Here is a 5,675-nt window from a genome sequence, read left to right on the forward strand (position 1 = left end):
CTCTAGCTACTATTTCACACACACCACCGATATAATGGCGCGAAGAAAGAGAGACTCCTCTCTCGACTTCTACAAAGCCTTGGCGATAGCCCCAAATCTTGCATCGTTCTAGCAGACCCGATGGGGGATTTCGAATCCCTCCAAATATTTTTAATTTGTTACCCGTTTTCATGGATTGGACCATGAAAAACCCTATCGGCTACGCGTAGGATTGAACAAGTCTTAACAACATTCCACCATCCTACGGTTGGTGCGGAACAAATTAAATTAAAATTATTCCCTTTCACCTTAGCCGATAAAAGGCGGCGTCTTAATTAACTGCCCAAGCCCAATTGGACTTCGTGGGCTAAACTTGTTCAAATTGTTTATGGAACATTTTTACCCACCCCTAAAGATGGATGAGATGCTTTCCAAGATTCATTTCTTTCGACAAAATCCTCATGAATCATTTTCAGAGGCTTGGAATCGTTTCACCGATCTCCTTATAGAGTGTCCACATCATAACTTAGCGAAAGACACGTTAGTTCGTGCCTTTTTCAAAGGACTTCTACACCACCATAAAGAAGTCCTTGACATAATGAATGGGGGTAGTTTCTTAAGCAAAGGAGCCTCGAAGGCTTATAAATTTTTAGAGGACCAAACTAAGCGAAATAACAACTGGGGGGTAGTGACGATATCCACCGCCAGTATGTTTGAAATTAAACACGATCCTGAGCTAAAAACTTTAATCGAATCACTCACTAAAAAGGTAGAGGCCATTTCGGTTCAACAAAATCCTATCCCCGTCATGAATATAAATTCAAATCCATGTAGTTTCTGTTGGAGCCCTGAGCATCCCGACTCCCACTGTCCTATAGCCTATGAACAGGCTTGTTCCATTAATAGTGAACCTAACGCCCCTTGGAGACAAAATCCCAACTTCGGTTGGAGAAATAACCAAAACGTCACACCTCAAGGGTACAATAATCAATATGTTAGGCCTACGCGACAGCCTTTAACCAAGCCCCACTCACGACAAGGACGGGTCGGGGGAATTTTAATAATTATAACAACCAAGTGCAACCTCGACATGGTCAAGCACAAGGTCAAAGTAGTTATAATAATTATAATGCTAATAGAGGTATCGTTAGGTAAATAATAACTATCAAAATCCACCCATAAATAATTCACGGAAATAGTTCCAAATACACCACCCATGACTACTACACCCACACAACCGATCGCCTTGACACCTTCATACAAGTGAGCCAAAACTTTTCCAAACCATGGCTCAATCTAACCAACAACTTCTACAATCGGTTAATAATTTAACCAAACAAATGGCTCAAGATAAAGCCCAACCCAAAGGCGTGTTTCCGTGTAACGAAATACCTAATCCTAAAACAACAAATACAGCCCTTTGAGGTAACCGATAATACTAGTAATGAGTATGAAAATGTAGGTGAGCTAAAGGCCATCACCACTCTCCGCTCGGCAGAGTGGTTGATAACAAAGTAACTATGCCTATAGTTGCCCCACCAAGAGTCCCCTACACCTCGCTATATTACTAGATACCCGAAATAGAAACCGAAGAGCCTACCAATCGTAGAGGTACCGGTTATAACACAACCTAAGAAACAGAGGAAGCCACGGGTTAAACACCCAGTAATACCATTGCTAAATATAGACGTAAACGACCGCTTCCACAAAAATTAGCCATGTTAACTAGGGATACAAATTACGAGGAGATTAGGGATGTTTTCAAGAATCTAACTATAAACCTTCCCTTTCTCGGCTATAAAAAGCTACCACACCATGCTAAGTTTCTTAAGGAATTGTGTACTACTAGGCGTAAGACCAATATACCAAAAGACGCTTTTAAGCGTAACAATTCCCAACTATATCCCGAACATAATGGAATTGTTAAGTACAAGGACCCTGGTCGTCCTACTGTACAATGCACCTTAGGAGATTCTTATACGACGACCGCGTTATTAGACTTGGGGGCTAGTGTAAACTTACTCCCATTTTATTTGTATAGACAAATAGGTCTAGATGAGATGCAACCCACTAGAATGACGTTGCAATTAGCTGATCGGTCTATTAAGTATCCTAAGGGTGTCGTCGAAAATGTTCTGGTAAAAATTTAGGATTTTTACTATCCGGCTGATTTTGTCATCCTCGATACAGAAGTCGTTAATGACTCTGTCCCGATCATCTTAGGGCGACCTTTTCTGGCAACTGCCAATACGCTCATTAATTGCCGCGATGGTTCAATGTCCATGTCTTTTGGCCATCTTGCTGTTGAAGTCAATGTTTTTAAAACAAAGACCACGCATCCGATTCGTCTATGGATGGAGAGGTTAGCATGATCGAGAGCGTTGCTCGAGATTATTTCAACAACACGTTCCCTGATAATCATATCCCCAAATTTCTTTCCTTTGGAAGTTCAGACTCCAACATTTCCATCCCTACACTAGTCGATACACATATTGCGGATGAGGATGAGATAGATGACTTTCTCAAAGATGTAGAGGACTATCATAGTAACGAGGATATGACCAATCTAGATGAGCAATTCGATGAGTTTCTTCGAGAAGGTGATGAATCACCCTATCAAGAACTACTTTGCACAACATCCACCTCGATTCCCCTCCTCCCACCCTTTCAAAGGAATCCCGAGTTTGCACTCGACCCTTTTTGTTTCTCCCTGTGCTCCATAATTTTTAAATCCACCTAGTAAACAACTACTCGGAAGGACAAACCATTTGACACCTTCATTTTCAGAATTGAGATAGTCCCTACACACACAATGAATGAGTTTTGTGCTAAAACCACATCCTCATTGTTTACAGGCTGTCTTTCTACAACTTATCCATATCCACCATATTCTCCACAACCATTCACTTTTCCACACTTATTTACTAGAACACCCACTCATTCAAAAATGAAAAATAAGGTGCATGATAGGTTACATAATAGGGTTATCCGACTTCACTTTCATTTCACTAGGTTGAGTCATAGGAAATCTTGGTGCTTGATTGTGTTTGGATATATTTTCTGTGATATTTATTTATGGAATGATCCACAATTATTTCGGTTGTTGATATATGATAAACTGCATATTCATACATACGTCTAGATAAAGTCTCGAGTATCTGACTATAAACGACTCAACTTTTGTGTTTGGTGCATTTCCTTTCATTTTCCATATATTGGTGAGTGCACCATTAAGGTAACCGGGCCCTCCCTATGGAGTGTGTGGCTGTAAGTACCGGAGCCTAAGTCCACGTTTAAACATAATTCACGTTTTCCACTCTTGTATGTTTTCTCGGATTTTTGAGTCATGTTTTTCTATGGGGTGAATTATGTCCTTCTTGTTTATTGTTTTCTTTTTAAAATTAAAAATAAATATATATATTAAAGAATAAACATAGTAATATAGGAAGTCTAGGGAATCTGACTTTAAAAGACCCACTGCTAAAAACAAATTTTCTAAGCTTCGTTGTAAAAAAATTTGTTTGGGGGTGGGGTGTTCGTGTTTCCGTACTAAATATTTATGTCCCATTAGAGTTGCTTAGGCCGTTTTATTGTATTACGATTCGGGTTGACATAATCCATGAATTTAGAGTTCAATTGTTCGCATAACGTACGTCATGCACGCACTTCGATGCATTTTCCACTATCTTATATATCATCCACGGTCGGAATTGAGTGTTTTATGGATCATTGGATTGGAAATTCTCTCCTAATCATTTTCATATCTCATTCGCAAAAATCGGACCGGTAACGAAGCGGCAATTTTGATTTGAAGTTTCGCGAAAAATCGAAAAAAAAATCAAAAATCAAAAATTTCGATTTTGGGCTTGGGCCCAACCCGTGCCCAACCCACGCCCACCGACAAGCGTGACCGCGCCCTTACCTTAGCCAACAGTCGCGATCTTCTTCCTCCATTCCGCCATTAACGCCCAAAAGCTTGAAACAAAAAAAAAAAAAAAAAAAAAAAAGAAAACCTAAATTAACCCACGCCCCCAATTCAAATCGATTTCTAATCTAACCTAAAAGCTTCCCACCACAACCACCACTGATTTCCATCACTAAAAACCACCGAAAATTCAAAATTTTGGTGCTGCCGCGCCACCACTCCACCACCACCACTGGTTGCTTCAACCGGTCTATTAAAATCCCACCACCACATCACATTTAAACCCCCACTACATTCCAAACTTCCAATGGCTCAACAACGCCGAATTTTACCGAGCAAGCTTTTATCACCGACCACTTCGCCATTTTACGGTGTGATTTAGATGATCACGAGATCGAGTAGCTTGTGGTACTCGACTGAAGCCTATTACCACGAGGATTTAGTCCGACGGTTCTACGATACGAGGGAGTTGGAAGGGACGAGGATTTTTGTAGTTGTGGCGAAGAGGCGGAAGGAAGTGACGACGGTTTGTTATTGAGATTCTAGGCATTCCGCCTAGAATCCATCTGAATGTCACCTGCAGAGTCCCAACATAATGGGGTAGAGCCATTGATGCACGAGACGCTTATTGAGGGCGACTACAATGCGAGATCGCGATGTGTTCGACGAACTTCCTTAGGACCAACCAAATAGCTACCGCGGATTGGCCGGAACGCCCGTGGAAGGGGAAGGTCGGCGACATCGGCCCGAATCGCCTCCACATCTTATGGATACTCTAGGAGGCGGAAGTATGACTTCTCGTGATCTTAGAGTTTTACCGAAAGCATGATTAGGGGAGTAGGGAAGTCTGTTTGCACCTCTCCCCTCGTGTTGATAACAAAGATCATCTTTGAAGTTGAGAGCGGCTTCAGCGATCGATCGGACATCACCTCCACCGTAACCCTCGTGATCTATAAGGAGTGTGTCCAACGGGTTTGGAGATTGGCCGAGGATAGAGAAGAAGAAGAAGATGATGGTGGAGCTGAGAATGAAGAGGAGGTCGGGGAAATCAGATGCCTCGGAGGATGAGGAGGACTTGACGTGTTTTTGACGAGGATGCCTTGGAGAGGTGTCGGTCGATACGTAACGCATGGCTGTGATCTATCGTGGGCATCGTTAAACTCAACACTATTCTGTGAAGACCTCCGACTCGACAAGCAACGATGCATCATAACCGAGCTCCGCACCCAGAGAGGACGAGAGGTGGGAACAGATGAGGGCCGAAGCTAGAAGCTCAGGCGCCGCCGGATTCGAGATGTCGACACGATTCCCACCTCACGGGGACTCTCCTTCCGAGGATACACCCTCGACACGAGCCGCCGTCGCCGAAAAGAGCGAATGGTGCCGGTCCATCAGAGCTCAGAGCAGATCTCCCAGGCGTGTGCCTTCCGCCACCAGTTCCGGAGTAGCTAGGGATAGTATAGTTTTATGTTTTATGTTTATTTGTAATTTAATTATTGTTATTTATTTTAATGCAAGTTTATTTCCGTAATTTGAATTTTGTAGTGTAATGTACTCCGAATGAAAATTTTAATATAAGGGGTTATTTTCAAGATATCGTGGTTGTTTCATATTGATCCCACCTTCCCAACTTGTTTGGGGGTGGTTTTATCAATTCAAGCATTATTTTTATATAACCCTCGTGTTATAATTTATTGCGGAGTCAAGGTGAAAATATGGCCGTTTAGGCATATCTATGATTGAGTATCATTGTAGGATGAAATCTAGATTA

The sequence above is a fragment of the Coptis chinensis genome, chromosome 7, assembly GCF_015680905.1.
Source record: "Coptis chinensis isolate HL-2020 chromosome 7, ASM1568090v1, whole genome shotgun sequence".
Classification (NCBI taxonomy): domain Eukaryota; kingdom Viridiplantae; phylum Streptophyta; class Magnoliopsida; order Ranunculales; family Ranunculaceae; genus Coptis; species Coptis chinensis.